Source organism: Myotis nattereri (assembly GCF_964212035.1).
Source record: "Myotis nattereri genome assembly, chromosome: 8".
Classification (NCBI taxonomy): domain Eukaryota; kingdom Metazoa; phylum Chordata; class Mammalia; order Chiroptera; family Vespertilionidae; genus Myotis; species Myotis nattereri.
Window position 1 is genome coordinate 84,955,603 of NC_138083.1, and position 14,653 is coordinate 84,970,255.

Consider the following 14,653-nt stretch of genomic DNA (forward strand, 5'->3'; position numbering starts at 1 on the left):
CAGCAGCGGCTCAGAGAAGTGCCATATACTGCCCAAGGTCACAGGGCTTGGAATTGAACCCAGCTCTTGCTAACTCCAATCCATGATTTTTAATTCCTGAACTTATTGCCCACCACGTGGTACAGAAGATTCACTCCACTGGGAAATACATAGTGAGTTGCTAACATATGTCAGAGACTATTCTAGGTGACAAAGAAACAGCAGTGAGTAAAGTCGATCCTGCCCTCACTCCCATGTGTGTTTGTGCGAATCCAATGTGCTAGAGAATGAAGGGGGCAGGAGTGTGTTGTGAGCGACCGGATTCCCTGGCCTCCACACCTTTAAAGCACAGTTAGTGTCCGGCTTCTAGCTTATTTCCCCCAGTTCTCTCTGCTGCTGCCCCTTCCCCAGCCTGGCATCGAACTTCTCTGTGCATCTGTCCAGCCTGACCACTACTTAGCTTCCTGCTGCTCAGCGCAGAACTCATTCCCACATCTCTGCCCTGCGCATCCAGCCTGGTCACAGAGCAGTGCGGCCTTGGGGGCTGGCCCTCATTCCAGACCCCACTCCTCCTCAGACACTGCCCTGGCAGGGGTGCCACAGAAGATGCATTGCTTATTAAACTTGGGGACACTTGTGCCAATCTAAAGAAAGGGCGATTTCCTCACAGCCAGCCATCATTCTATCTGGAAAGTCATGAGATATTCTTTTGTGCTAAATTTTGAGTTTTATTACACTTTTAATTGTGCCTTTATTGTAAGTGAGGGTTTTTTAAGGTATAAATTAAATATGGTAAAATTCTTGCTTATAAGGTGTACTAGAGGCCCGGTGCACAAAAATTTATGCACTTGGGGGGAAGGGGGGGTCCTTCAGCCCAGCCTGTGCCCTCTCGCAGTCTGGGACCCCTCGGGAGATAACGACCTGCTGGCTTAGGCCTGCTCCTGGGTGGCAGAGGGCAGGCCCAATCCCTAGGTGCAGCCCCTGGTCAGGCTCAGAGCAGGGCTGATTGGGGAGTTGGGGCGCCGCCCCCTGTCATGCACAGAGCAGGGCGGATCAGGAGGTTGCGATGCCACCCTCAGTCACGCTCAGGGTAGGGCCGATTGGGGGGTTGGGGCACCGCCCCCTGTCACACTCAAGGCAGGATTGATGGAGAGGTTGCAGTGCCACCCCCTGTCACACACAGAGCAGGGCCAATCAGGGGGTTGGGGCGATGCCCCCTGTCACTCACAGAGCAGGGCCCATCAGGGGGGTTGGGGCTCCATACCCTGTCACGCACAGAGCAGGGTCGATCAGGGGGTTGGGGAGCTCCTCCCTGTCACGTACAGAGCAGGGCCGATCAGGGGGTTGAGGAGCTCCCCCCTGTCACTCACAGAGTAGGGCTGATAGGGGAGTTGGGGCACCGCCCCCTGTCACACTCAGGGCAGGGCTGATGGGGAGGTTATGGCTCTACCCCGTCACACACAGAGCAGGGCCCGTGGTGGTGGTGGGGGGGTTTGGGGCGCTGCACCCTGTCACACACAGAGCAGGGCCCATCAGGGGGTTGGGGCGCTGCACCCTGTCACACACAGAGCAGGGCCCATCAGGGGGTTGGGGCGCCGCACCCTGTCACACACAGAGCAGGGCCAATCAGGGGGTTGGGGCACCACAGCCTGTCACACACAGAGCCGCAGGGCGATCAGGGGTTGGGGAGCTCCCCCCTATCAGGCACAGAGCAGGGCTGATCAGGGGGTTGGGGCGCCTTCCCCTGTCACGAACAGAGCAGGGCCGATAGGGAGGTTGTGGCCCCGCCCCCCGTCACACACAGAGCCGCAGGGCGATCAGGGGCTTTGGGCGCTGCCCCCTGTCATGCTGATCCTGGTGCCGGGAGGCCTTGCGGCTCTGCTGATCCCAGTGCTGGGAGGCATATTACCCTTTTACTATATAGGATAGAGGCCTGGTGCACGGGTGGGGGCTGGCTGGTTTGCCCTGAAGGGTGTCCTGGATCAGGGTGGGGGTCCCCACTGGGGTGCCTGGCCAGCCTGGATGAGGGGATGATGGCTGTTTGCAGCTGGTCACACACCCTTCAGGGTGGGGGTCCCCACTGGGGTGCCTGGTCAGTCTGGGTGAGGGGCTGAGGGCTGTTTTCAGGCTGGTGGGTGACTGAAGCTCCCAACCACTCCTTTTTTTCTTTTTTTATTCTGGGCCAGCTTTAGCTCTGAGGCTTGGCTCCAGCTCTTAGGCCTCCGTTGCTGAAAGCAGGTACCTGGTTTGTTTGGGTTCTATAATCGAAACACTGTTTCAACTCCAGCTCTGAGATCCCGGCTGGCTGAAAGCAGGTTTCTGGGGTTTTGTTTAGCTTCTATATTTGTAACAATGTTTCAAACTGCAAGCTCCGAGGCTGGCAGCGGCAGGCAGGGAACGTTGGAGTCCTCCGTCACTGAAGCAAGCAAGCCTCATGTTCACTTGAAGCTGCCTGGCTGCCGGCCGCCATTTTGGCTGGCAGTTAATTTGCATATCGCCCTGATTAGCCAATGGGAAGGGTAGTGGATGTACAGCTAATTACCATGTTTCTCTTTTATTAGATAGGATACTTCATTGAATTTTGACAAATACATAGAGTCATGTAACCTCCACCATAATCAAGATAGAAAACATTTCTATCACCCCACAAAGTTTCCTCCTGCCCCTTTGTAGTCAATTCCCCTCCCTCATCCCCAGCCCCTGGTCTATTTTCTGTCCCTGTGGTTTTGTCTTTTCCATAATGTCATATAAAAGGAATCATGCAGTTTGTGTCCTTTTAATTGCATGGGTTGGTTGTATTCAGCTCATCTGAGTGAATCAGTAGGCACTGGTTTGGTAAAGAGGGGAGAGACCAGGCAGGTTGGACAGCATATGCAAAGGCCCTGTGGCATTGTGCTGCATGAAGGTTAGCATTAACTCAGGGCTGACCTTCAGCTGTTTGCATGGGTCAGACCATCAAGATGGTCAGTCGTCATTCTGGCTGATGAGATCATGGGCCTTAGCAGTTGTTAAATACTTTTTAAAATCCCCACTGAATGGGTCCTAAGGCCGGCTAGCCTCAGGAAGGCAGGCTGATGCACACTTGAGCCCAGCTGGAAGCAAGGGCCAGAGGAAAGGCACTTGAACCCAGAGACTCCTCCTCAAAGTACATAGACTTAGAGCCCATCCACAGTAAGACTTCCTAGAGAGGCCTGGCCTGCACAGCTTAACAGGAATAAGGGCCTCAGAGTCCTTTTCCTGGGGCCACCAGGAAAACAAGCTGAGCCCAAACCACGTATGAAAGTGCCTGGCACAAAGCCAGTTGTCACTGAAAATGTCTGACCGGCTGTCTGGCAAAGGACATCCTGTCATCTCTACTATTGACTCTTTTCCTGAAGTCCTGTCTCTGATGAATGCCCGTTTCACTAAAATAGGCTACGTTTATTAGGTTTGGCCTCACAGAATTCCATTCTGATTTCCAATATTTAGAGACTACCTAGTCCAGCTCTAATTTTGCAAACGAGAAAGAAAGTAGATCGGCGAAAGTACCCAGCTAGAAAGTGGATGCAGCTGTGACTAGAACTCCATATACCAGCTCAAAGTCAATACACTCTTTTGTTTTAATGAAAATAAATTATTCCCCCCCACCCCCCCCACCCCCCAAAAAAGAGAAAAGTGTGTTTGTGTTCCTGGAAGCAGGACTGATTAAATTGCTGTTTTTAGGTCTCAGTTCAGCAAGGTCCTGGCTTGACCTACAGCAGCCAATAAATATCACAGATGAAGTGGATATAAAAAGGAAACCACACACTCATAAACTCCAGCACAGCCTCTTGGGGAGGCTGAAACCCAACCATCTTATGACGCCATCGTGGGGATGGACCCTCAGCTTTTAGCCAGGAGCTCCCTGGATCTGTAAGGGTCGGGGAGGCCCATGTGTGCTCTCTGGTTTTCTGGGATAGAGGAACGGAGTCAGGATTAGCCTCGACCAGTGAGGTCTCAGTGCTGCGAGATTGCTCTTTACCGCACAAACGACTCCCTTTTATTATATTTTCCTCCTACACTAGGAGGAAGAATAATTTACAGAACGTTGCATGTCTGGTGTTTGCGACAGGAAAAGGAGCGATGTCTCTAATTTCAGCCGCTAAGGGAGGGAAGACTTCAGTGCTCACTCCAGCCACGTTTGCAGTCTAATTAGGGTGAGTTACATAAAATGCGATTTGGACTCAGCTGCCTTCTTGCAAAGGTAACTCAGGCTTTCTGCCTAATCGTAGCCTTCAAAATGAAATGGAACGGAGAGCTAGAAATTAGCAGATTTTTTAAAAAATATATTTTATTGATTCTTTACAGAGAGGAAGGGAGAGAGAGTTAGAAACATTGATGAGAGAGAAACATCGATTCGGCTGCCTCCTGCACACCCCCTACTGGGGATGTGCCCACAACCAAGGTACATGCCCTTGACCGGAATCGAACCTGGGACCCTTCAGTCCACAGGCCGACGCTCCATCCACTGAGCCAAACCAGTTAGGGCTAGCAGATTTTTTTAAAAAGCTGTCTGCCACTTTTGAGTTAAGCAAGGGGATGAAGTGAATGAACACAATTGAGCCATTAAAATCCTCTGAATGGAAAGTGTCCCCCCTGCAGCCTTTGACGAGTCCTCGCTCTCATCTGGTGGCACTGTGTTCGGTTAGGGCACAAGTGAAGGGCCCTGGCATGTCAGCAGGCCTTGCAGGTGCTGGTGAAGAACAATAGATGCAGGCGGGGAGCCCTCCTCGTTGGGGGAGAAATGCCATGGCAACGTCTCCGGGAAGGAAGCAGTGTGTGGGCGGATGGGACTGTGCCAACCTGCAGGTTCCCCCTGTGTGCGCTCATGCGTTCCGCGGGGACTGCCTTCCCCTGTAAATCCTCCTGTAACTATATATACCCAGTCACATATGCTCCTCATTGGTGCTGCAAGCAGAGAACAAGGAGCGGAACCGAACACGCTATCAGTGAGGGGAAGGGAAAAGTCCAAGCCTACGCTGTATGGAGGAGCCTCCAAACACAAAGGCACTTCTTAGCTTAGGGAGCCCCCCCCAGGAATCAGGGGCAGGATGAGCGGAACCAGCAGGAAGAACGAAATGGAGAAGTCTTTTTCAATTTAGTTTTGGTTATAGAAGATGCAGAATAACTCAAGTTTTCCACAGTTTCATGGCGTCAGGATGTGGCATCCACTGTGTTTGGAGGATTTATAAAATGCCCGAGAGCGGAAGGTGGCAGCGGAGTTGGGGAGATGGAGGAAGAGAGCTGGGAGGCATGGAGTGAGTTACTACCGACCTACTTCTCTAGGCCCAAAATTCTGCTTTCTGCTTTACGTATCTGCCCATTTTATATATGGTAACCCCTTGAATAGTTGGAGAAGCGTTTCCAGTTTCTTTAATTTATTCATTCAACAAATGCCTATTGTGCGCTTCTTAGGCTCAGGCAAAGGACTAGTCCCTGGAAATACAGTTTGACTCAAACAGCTATGGTCCTTGCTCTCAGGGAGTTTACATGCTAGAGGGATATGCATATTAACCAAAGAGCCAGGCAAAGGTGATGATGAATAATGGGAGCGAGAGGTAAGTGTTCCTTTGAGAATATTTAATGGTGGATCAGAAAGGGCTTCCTTAAATATTTCCCAATAATTACTGAACAGGAAATAACTGAATGAAGTGAGAAGAAAGCATGCTCCAGGCAGATGGGAGAAAACATGTAGCAGGAAGAAGTGTCGTGATATGAGGGAGTAAATATCTAATGTACCTTATATGAAAATAATAGAGATCAATTCTGGCCAATTTTTGCTGAAAAGCAGTTTATTAAAAGATTGGGTAGCTCACGGAGTATCCTCGCGTGCTATAGAAGCAACCATCGCCTGAATGTTCATGCCAGACAGACGCCACTTACGCGGGTATCAGTGGCACCGTCAGTGCTGGGCAGGGGACAGTGATGCAACTCTGGAAACTGGACACAGTCACTCCTACTGCCACCACCCTCACTGGAATGGATTCCCATTCTTTTTTTTTAGAAAAATATATTTTATTGATTTTTTTACAGAGTGGAAGGGAGAGGGATAGAGAGTTAGAAACATCGATGAGAAAGAAACATTGATCAGCTGCCTCCTGCACACCTCCTATTGGAGATGTGCCCGCAACCAAGGCACATGCCCTTGACCAGAATCGAACCTGGGACCCTTCAGTCCACAGGCTGACGCTCTAGCCACTGAGCCAAACTGGTCAGGGCAGATACCCATTCTGTGTCATTAGCTTCGGCGTAGTAGCCACTCTGGTGTGACTAATTGGCAGAGCCTCCTTTACATGCCATACCCCGGCCATAGTCAGGCTTAGAGAGCAGAATAGACAATAAGAGGCATAGGTTCAAGTTCTGCCTTTTTTTTAGGAGGAATTCCCTTCTGCATTGTCCTATGGCCTGTGTGTCATTCCACTGGTACCTACATAACATCCAGATATTCTGGAGATCCTAATTCTCTAGGACTCTATCTCTACATCCCTACTATTCAAAGTGTGTGAGGATCAAGAATACTGGCATCACCTGGGAGCTTGTTAGAAATTCAGAATCTTGGACTCTACCCCAGACCTTATTGAATCAGCATTTTAACGAGACCTCCACGCTATTCATATGCACATTAAAGTTTGAGCCGCACTAGCCTACAGTTATGCCAGCGAATTTCTGGCATCTCAACATCTTGCAGTTAGGCCACCCCTGAGCCCAGGTATCAGTCAACTAATTGAAAACACAGCTAAAATCACGTCCAGCTGCTCAACCTGGCACACTGGATTCAGAGTTTCCGGTACACACAACAGCAGTCAGGTCAGCCTGGTCTAAAATATTTGCCTCTCTCCTTAATCTAGACCCATATTCTGCAAGTTTTTGAAACTAAAACTAGCAATATTTTGCATATATTTTGGTGTGTACATCTTCTTCCTGGGTTTATTTTCTGTTATTATTTTTATTTTTAAATTCTCACCGGAGGATACCTTCATTGATTTTTTAGAGAGAGAGAGAAACATCGATGTGAGAGTAAAACATTGATCAGTTGCCTCCCACACATGCCCTGCCTGGGGACTGAACTGCAACCTAGGAATGTGCCCTGACCCGTTAGAAATGGTAACCTTTTAGGTGTAGGGGACCACGCCCATCCAACCCAGCCCTCGGGCCAGGGCAACAAGCAGAGCTTTTGACTTGTTCTACAGCAGTGATCGGCTCACTCAATGCTCTTTGTTGGGGGCTTGCAAAAGGAGCGCTTACTACCCCTCTTTATTTTGTTTTGATCCCAGCGTTTCCAACAGTAATCGGAGTGTGTGTCCATGAGGGTTTGGATCAGGGGGGTGCTCTGTGCTGGGAAAAGAAAGGAGGGACTGGGAACTTTCTGAAGAAATAAAGAACAGAACCCGGTGACATTGCAACAGCTGGAGGCAGTGAGAATGAAAAACGCTTCCGTCTCCTGCACCGAGGACATGCTCAGGGGAGGCGCTTTAAGATCCATTCTCCACAGCCGAGTATTTAATATTTCAACTGAGTGGTAGCACTGTGAGGAGCAGCCGGTGGTGCTGCGTTCCCACGTGCCTTAGCTCAGTCAGTGCCTCGGTGCCCGGCCTGGGCCTGGCAGCCTGGGAGCGGCGAGGCCCTGGTTCCCGCCCAGCCAGCTTCCCGTCACTCACCTCTGGGTGGACTCCTCTTGCCCATCACGTCTGGGGAGAAAACCCTTGGGGCTGCAGGTCCGAGCAAAGGGGACCCAACGCACAGTGGAGCCAATTGAAACGCCCTCTCCCTGCACACTGGGTGTAGCTCCCCGTCAGTGCAGGTTAAGTCCAGCCACCGGGTCCTCGGAAGGAAGGGTCATCAGGTCCAATGTGACCAGCATTTCCTGTGATAGGATGCGTTCCGAAGCCCGCGCTAGAATAAGGGATAATAAAAGATGAAACCAGCACCTGCACATCCCAGGTGTTGACGGAGCACAGCCACAGGCCAGGAGCAGCCACTATCAGTGAGTTGAGGGCCAGGCCAGAGCAAGAGCGGCTGCTTTCCAAGGAGATTCTTAGAGAGTCGCCGCTTATTCATGCTTCATGAGCAGACACAGGCATTGGAGTCCCTTAAGCACAGCATGCCACTTCCTTCAATTAACAGCAAAGGGGTGCCCTTTGCAGCCCACATTCTGACAGCTGCTGGTGGCTGGGAGAGCGCCTGCAGGGAGGCTGTTAGCTGTCAAGGCCAATGCCATAGTGACCAGTTTGGATACAGGAAATGCTGGCCTGCTGGGCCACAGGGGAGACATTTTGGGCATTTCTGAATTTTCCATAATTTGTAGTCATATGGTAAGAAACCCAAAAGTCTCAGGCTCTGAACTTTACTTGACAGCGAAGAAGAGACGCAGATTAGAAATCGCAAGCCTGCTGGAGGAGGTGAGGAAGCAGCAAGCTCATTACCTCAGGAGAGGGTGCTCAGTCAGGTGGGAAGAAAGAGCTGGCTGTCGCCAAGATCCTTTTACCTGGGGCCCACATGGCTGCAGTTATGCTCTCGACAACTATGGGCATTAGGGAGGAACGAAGGACCAACATTAAAACACGGAATACTCCAGCACACCTGGCCACCAAGTGGGTCTTTCTTGATAAAGCTCTTGCAAGCTCTTGTTAACCCAGCACACCTCAGATACTTGGGGTGAGGAATGGCCTGGAGACAATCCCTTTCTCCTAACGTTTATCAACTAGAATCATAATAACTGAGGGTGGGGGCTGTATAGCTGGCAGAGCCCAGGGGTTCAGGGGCATTAGACATCCTGTCATACACAAGCAATGCTACCCAAGGAGAATCATCCGGACTAAAATGTCAGTAGTGCTCACCTTAGATCAGTTGCCCCATCTTACAGATAGGTAAACTGAGGCTCTAGGATATGAATGAAGTCTTTTGCCCAAGGTCATCTAGGTTAATACCAGAGCTGGGTGTAGGACCCAAGATTCCTGATTCCTACTTCAGAGCATCCTTCATTCAGTCTCCGGTGACCACATGTCATAAAATTACAACCAGGACTGAGTCTGACAAGCAGGAGGGCACGTAGGACAACAGGACCCATGCCAACCTGGATTGCCCTGGAAGGAGCCTCACGGTGCTGCATGAAACTGACATGGCGCCTGCACTCGGGATCACAGTTAAGAGCTCACCTCCTCTGTCACTGGGAGGAGGAGGTGCTGTAACTTCAGGTCATCTGGTCTGGGTGCTGTGGTTGGAGCACACCTGCACCCCAGCGGCAGAGCCAGCCCCCTGCCCTGATCTATGGGTAGGACCTGCTGGGCTCCACCCGAATGGAGCATGCATAAAGTGGCTAGTTCATCCACAATAGACAATGGGATTCGACTTTTCACAGGCATTTTTATTAAAAAACACACAGACAAAAACAAAGCAATGACACCCTGAGGTAGGGTGGTGTCCGTTTTTCAGATGAACGGAGAAGAAAAGTGGTGTTCAGAGCCTGCCGCGGTCTGTGGATCACTCCGCGTGAAATGATTGGCCGCCTGAACCCCGGTGCTTTGCACCTTCCATGGCCCGTGTCAGTTTCTGTTCCTTCTTTGTAATAATTCACACACGGTTAGTGGCCCCTGTTGTTAGACTGCAAGCTGTTTGATTGCAGGGACTCTGCCTTAATCAGCATAAGTTCTCACGCTGCCGCCCCCGGTGAGGCCCATGCAGATTTTTCATAAATGCTTGTTGCATATAAAAGTACAGGCTCACTGACTCAACAGCTGAGTCTTTTTCCTCTTTCCTTTCTGCTGTTGCTGTAGCAGGCTCCCACAGGTATGGGGACCGTTCCATTCTCCCTTCACTCTGTAAGGTATCAGGTCGCTGTGTGGGCAGATGGCTGGAGTTTGAGTCCTGCCTACACCATTAGGTGTGACCTTGAGGGACTGACGTAACTAACCTCTTTGAGCTTCAGGGTCCACGTCTGTACAATGAGCGTAATAATAGTACTTAGCTAACCCGTAGGGCATCTGAGGGTTCCCTATGGAATAATACACGTGTTGTTCTGGGGTATTCTACAGCACCGACAGCCACTCTGCCAGGACACCAAATGGGCGCTTCACAATTCAATTCACAATTAGTTCTGACACTAATTACCACAGACTGCAGAGTTCAGTCCCACAAGACTGCCTTCATCTCAGACACCAGCTGCAAGTCACAAGCCACCATGCTTCTCACCATTGGCTATAAATCAGGGCTTCCCACAACCCCCTTTTCAGGTGTAATAATATCTTAACCTGGCTCACAGAATTCATGAAGATACTTTAATTACGTTTACTGGTTTATTATAAAAGATGCAACGAAGTGACAGCCAAATGGAAGAGATGCATAAGGGCCAGGGATCGGGGAGGGGCATGGAAGGTCCTCTCTGGATACAGCATCCTTCCAGCTTCCGGAAGTGCTCACTGGCCTGCAAGCGCTCTGCATCCTGCTCAGGTGTTGTTATCTGTCAAGCTCCAGCCCCCACCCCCTTCTCAGAGGCTGGTGAGTGGGGCTGAAAGTGCCTGTTCTCTAATCCGTGGGTCTTTATGGTGACAAGCCCCGCCCTGAGGCTATCTGGGGACCCCACTTTAAGTCACCTCATGAGCATAAACTCAGGTGTGATGAAAGGGGCTTCTTATGAAGAACAAAGGACACTCGTCTCACTCAGGAAATGCCAAGGGTTTGAGAAGCTCTGGGCCAGGAACTGGGGACAAAGACCAAATGTATCTCTTACATACCACAATCACACTTAGCATAGTGTGGTGTGTGTGTGATAAATCCTCAGTAAATGTCATGTCACCATTATCAACATCACTATCTTTCAGATTTCAGCTGACTCACCTACAAGTGAGAAGGGTTCCTAGGATGTAGGTTGAAGATATGAGTCATAGCCCGGCTGGCGTGGCGCAGCGGTTGAGCATTGACGTATGAACTACGGTTTGATTCCCAGTCAGGGCACATGCCCGGTTGCAGGCTTAATCCCTGGTGAGGGGCATGCAGAAGGCAGCCGATCAATGATTCTCATCATTGATGTTTCTATCTCTCTCCCCCTCTCCCTTCCTCTCTGAAATCAATAAAAATATATTTCTTAAAAAAAAAGGTATGGATTATAGTTTCTAATGAAAATAGGAAAGCCGTCAGGAAAAAATACAAAGGTCAAAACACTGAGACTTGACATTCAGAATCGGTCAATTCCAAACAGAATCCCTGCCTGGAAGGCCACACTCAGGGCAAAAGGCCAGGTGGTGGCTTGGTTGGTGGCATCCCACAGCGTGCTGGAAGAATAATTCTTTGGCCCAACTGTTTTTCATTTAATGATCTGGAAAAGAGTGTAAGCCACACAGTATGCTCACCCAGAGGCATGTCAAAGATTAAAGACACCTCAGAAATAAGAAGTTGAAAAATATTTGTCTCCAAGATGGAAAATGAAATAGGATTTGATGGAGAATGTTGGCAATGCCAATCCATGTTAATTCCCTGGGCTTCTGGATCCCTGGCTTTGGTAGATGTAATTTTCAGGCAGGCTAGGATGCTAAGTGAAATGGAAAAAGGCTCACTACACTCCCTCAAGTATTATTATCAGCAAGGTACTCCAAAGGTTGGAAGATGCTGGTGGTTGAAATAACTTGGCACGGACCTTCCTATGGTTATAGGACTCCCTAGAAATGATTTAGTTTGAAATGGTTATTTTACAAGAAAAGAAACTGCAGTCTAAGGAGGTGGTGGGACTTGCCCACATCCTGCCCAGGAAGGCAGTGACATCATCCGGCTCTCCCTGCCTCCGTCCAGACGCCCCTCACTGGGCCATTTTAAGAAAGCTTTACAAAGCAGTGTCAGTTCCTCCCAGCTCAGCTTTTTTCTACTTCCAGGCTTAAAAGGGGAGATTTTCCAAGTGCAGAAAATTTTTGATATGCTTATTATATTTCCTGAGCTTTTTGGTGCTGAACATTTATATGTAATAAAATGGTCTATCATGAGGAATAATGTCATTTTTTTCTCCCAGAGTCTTCTCTGTACAGCATTCTTGATAGACATCTATATATAAAAGCCAAGCGACCTGAACGGCAGAACACCAGAACGACTGGTCGCTATGACACTCACTGCGGCAGCCAACCAACCCAATGCAGACCCCGATCAGCCCCACCCAACCTCCCCTAACCCTTCCCCCGAGCCAGCCCTGTCTCTGATCGCTCCCCCCATCCTGATTGGGGATGGGGCCAGCCAGCCAACCTCCCACATCCCCTCCCCCCCCACTGGCCCGGCCCCGATGGCCCTCATGGGGTGGGGGGGCGGTCAGCCCCCACCCATGCATGAATTCATACACCGGGCCTCTAGTTTATCTATAAAGGTGAATGTTGTCATCATTAAAGGACACCTCTGGTTCCCATGACCTGTCCAAACCAGGACCTCTGGCCCTGGGTGCCCTTCTTCCCTCTGAAGGGACACACTGGGTTGGAGGACATGGCGCCATCCCAGTGAGGTGGATAATATCTCCATTTTACGGGTGAGAAACTTGAAGCTCAGAGAGGCAAAACAATTTGACCAAGGTTATAAAACATGCAAGTGGCAAAGCTAGGACAGAAATCAGATTCTCTGACTCTGAAGCTACTTGGCTACTACTTTCTGCTGCCCCCATGTTCCAATTTAAAGCTTCAACCATCCTTGGAAGTCACTGGGGAAGACCCCTAGGCTCAAACTCACTCCCCTTAACCTGGCCAACCAGCTCAGACCAAGGGCCTCAAGCAGGCTCGCTCCTCACATCTGTGGCCCTAGGACAGGTTAGGAATGCCGGCCCACGTGACCAAATGTCTAAACATATTAAAATTATAAGCCCAGCTCACAAATTGTTAAATGAGATATGAACTATTTCTGCCTTGACAAATAATACCTTCATAATCCTGCAACTGAATAATATGTGTGTGGTGTAATAAAAATAAATATTTGGTCTTTGTCCCCAGTTCCTGGCATAGAGCTCCTAAAAGCCTTGGAATTCACTGTCTTTTGTATACTAATGAGATGGCTCCTGAGATGGAGTGTGGATGGGGTGCCAGACACTGCAGGATAGGGGCTGGTTGCCAGAACGATCAGGCCGTGATTAGAGCATTGAAACTTTTAGTTCCATCCCCCAACTTCCAGGGAGCAGATTGAGATGAATCACCCGTGGCCGATGATTTAATCAACCATGACTCTGTAATGAAACCGCCATAAAAATCCCTAAATGGTGGGGTTCAAGAAGCTTCTGGGTTGGTGAAAACATTGAGATGTTGGGTGATGTGCCTGAAGAGGGCATGGGAGCTCTGCCCCTCTGCCCATACCTTGCCCTATGCGTCTCTTCCAATGGGCTGTTCCTGAGTTGTACCCTTAATCATAATCCCGCAATAGTAAGGAAAGGGCTTTTTATGGAACCTGAGAAGGGTGTTGTTGGAACCCCTGAATTAGAAGCTCGTCAGCCAGAAGGGCAGGTGGCCCCTGGGACTTGTGACTGACGTGGGGGCAGTCTTGTGGGATGAGCCCTTAACCTGCGAGGTCTGCACTAACTCAGGATAGTTAGTGTCAGAATTGAATTGAATTGCTGGGCATCTGTTTGGTCTTGGAGAATTGATTGTTGGTGTTTGAAAACACCCATGTTTAGTGTTAACGCCCCTCACTGCCACTCCTGATTGTGTAACGCTACATCTTTTAAATGACTGTAAGTTGAGCGACTGAGGCACACAATTTTGATTGTGTGTGTGATCTGTGGGCCTTTAAAAGCACAGGCCCAGGCTGCTCTGCTCCCGCACACCTTCAGGCCTCAGGTGGTCCTGGCCTCCAGACACTGCGAATGGTCTAGCACCGAATCTTACTCTATGACCAAAAAACATGACTTAAACAGTATCCTCTTTATAAAAAACAACTTACTGTGAGTTTGATGGGATGAATTTAGATGAAACCACAATAAAACTTTGTGGTTTGACCTCATTTTTGCTGTAATAATTCAGTTGTTCAATTACCATTTGACATGAAATTATTTATCCCTAAACTCAGGCAGAACAATTGACTTTTCTTGTCAGTATAACCAATGTTTTTTTAAAGGATATGTTTTTATTGATTTCATAAAGGAAGGGAGAGGGAGAGAGAGATAGAAACAGTGGTGAGAGAGAAACATCAATTGGCTGCCTCTTGTATGCCCCCTACTGGAGATGGGGCTGGAAACCCGGGCATGTGCCCAACCGGAATCTAACCATGACCTCCTGGTTCAGGGGTTAATGCTCAACCACTGAGCCACACTGGCCGGGCTTGTCAGTATATTTAAACCCTACTGGGCAACACAAAACATGGACACAGTTTTACTTTGGGGAAATGTGTTTGTCCCTTTCACCCATGCAGAAACGCCCCTTCACCATTTGAAAAGAGCAGACTCCAAAGGCAAGTATGACTTCCGATTTTAAACATTTCGGGTCAAAAGGTTAAGATCTCTGATATATGCAGAGTTTTTACCAGTGAATGAGATAAAAATGGAAATGCAGTAGAGAAACAGAACAAGAACAAGAATAAAAAATTCACCGAAGGACTATAAATGATCAAAAAACAATATAAAAGATACTCAACCTCACTGATAATTTTTAAAATGCAAATCAACACAATAGATGTTATTTTGTGGATTATCTTTTCAGAAAACCAAAAC